Source organism: Sinocyclocheilus rhinocerous, unplaced genomic scaffold (genome assembly GCF_001515625.1).
Source record: "Sinocyclocheilus rhinocerous isolate Xijiao unplaced genomic scaffold, SAMN03320098_v1.1 scaffold1635, whole genome shotgun sequence".
Lineage (NCBI taxonomy): Eukaryota > Metazoa > Chordata > Actinopteri > Cypriniformes > Cyprinidae > Sinocyclocheilus > Sinocyclocheilus rhinocerous.
The window spans coordinates 589,945-591,998 of NW_015627629.1; the positions used below are offsets into that span (position 1 = coordinate 589,945).

General features: G+C 44.9%; 1 protein-coding gene across 6 annotated transcripts in view; it reads left to right on the forward strand.

Moving 5' to 3' along the window:
• The window catches only part of LOC107732115 (kinectin-like), a 43,830-nt gene that overhangs the window by 18,570 nt on the left and 23,206 nt on the right, over positions 1-2,054 (forward strand). The window lies entirely within an intron of this gene.

The window sequence follows — 2,054 nt, forward strand, 5'->3', positions numbered from 1 at the left end:
CATCGTTCTCTCTTCTGACTGCCGTTATCAGTCTCTCTCAATTTTTTTCCTTTTATTGAAAGTCACGAAAACACTATCGTGGAGTTTTTCTTTTGTTATTTGAGCAAATGGGAATGCAAAAAAATATTTGTGGTACTCTACCATTCACTGCTCTTCAAGTTAACCCAACTATAACGACTTCCGCTACTGAGAAACCCGGAAATGTGAAAAGGGTCCATTACACTTAACTCTACCAAGTGCGTCACTCTTTATTTTCTCATTCATGCATGTTTCCTTAGCACTCAAAGGTGTATAACGTTTAATCAGTAAGATATATTTGCATACCGCGGAATACACGATATAGCAAAATCTCTAACAATAGACACTTTATTTCGCAGTAATGATATATACGATTATACCGCCCAGCCCTAATATACACAGAAATAGACAACATTTTTATGTACAGTTGTGGTATATAGCCTAGATAGAATGGAATAGAATTTACAAGCAATGGAATAATATGTAGGGTAGTATTAAGTAAATTAAAATTGGTATTGCAAATCTTTTTATTGAACAGTAGGGGAGAACATTTAACTGTTCATGAGGTAGATTGCCTGGAGAAAGAAACTTTTCTTGTGTCTGGCAGTCCTGGTGTTCGGTGCTCTGTAGTGCCGGCCAGACAGTAAGAGTTCAAAAAGGAGATGGTTTGGATGTGAGGGATCCAGAGTGATTTTCTGAGCCCATTTCCTCACTCTGGATGTATACAGGTCTTGAAGGGTGGGCTGGGCAGCACAAATAATCCTTTCAGCAGTCCGAACCTTCCTCTGTAGCTTTCTGATATCTGATTTGGTAGCTAAGCCAAACCAGACAGTTATTGAAGTGCACAGGACAGACTCAATGACGGCTGAGTAGAACTGTTTCAGCAGCTCCTGTGGCAGGTTGAACTTCTTCAGCTGGCGAAGGAAGTACAGTCTCTGTTGGTAAAGTCCACTATCATCTCCACTGTTTTGAGCATATTCAGCTCCAGGTTGTTAAGACTGCTCCAGACATCCAGCTGCTCAACCTAGCTTCTATATGCAGAGTCATCATCTTCCTGGATGTTGTCTGCAAACTCCAGGAGCTTGACAGAGGGGGCAGTAGAGGTGCAGTTGTTGGTGTACGGGGAGAAAAGCAGTGGGGAGAGCACACATCCATGAGGAGCGCCAGTGCTGATGGTGCAGTTGTTTGACATGAATTTCCCCAGTCTCACTAGCTGTTGCCTATCTGTCAAGAAGGTGGTGATCCATTGACCGATAGAGCTAGGAACAGAGAGCTGGGTTAGTTTGGTCTGGAGGAGTGCTGGGATGATTGTATTGAAAGCTGAACTGAAGTCCACAAACAGGATCCTCACATAAGTCTCTGGTTTGTCCTGATGTTGTAGGATATAATGCAGCCCCATGTTGACTGCATCATCCACGGACCTCTTTGCTTGATAAGCAAACTGCAGGGGGTCCAGTAAGGGTCCAATGATGTCCTTCAGATAAGCCAACACCAGTCTTTCAAACGACTTCATGACCACAGATGTTAGGGCCACAGGTCATTAAGTCCTGTGATTTTGGGTTTCTTTGGGATGGGGATGATGGTGGAGCGTTTGAAGCAGGAATGGACTTTGCACAGCTCCAGAGATCTGTTGAAGATCTGTGAAAAGATGTGGGCCAGCTGGTCAGCACAGGTTTTCAGACAAGCTGGTGAAACACCGTCTGGGCCTGGTGCTTTTCTTCTCTTCTGTTTCCTGAAGACCTGACGCACATCATCTTCACTGATCTGAAGTGCAGGATGAGGGGAGAGGGGGGTTGCTGGAGGTGTTAATGTTTGTGTAGAGCAGGGGTTTTCAAGGGGGGCGCCAGCACCTGTCAAGGGGGGCGCGAGCATCAGTTAATTCAGAGACGTTCCCTTGAGAATTTATGAATATGAGTTAACAAATCTTTAGCCATCCACTAGGGGGCAATCTGACTCCCACTGCTAGTCGACTGTTAGAGCAGAGTTGGCTCGAGTATCAGTCACGCTCAGTGTTGCCAAGTCCGCGGTTTTCCCGC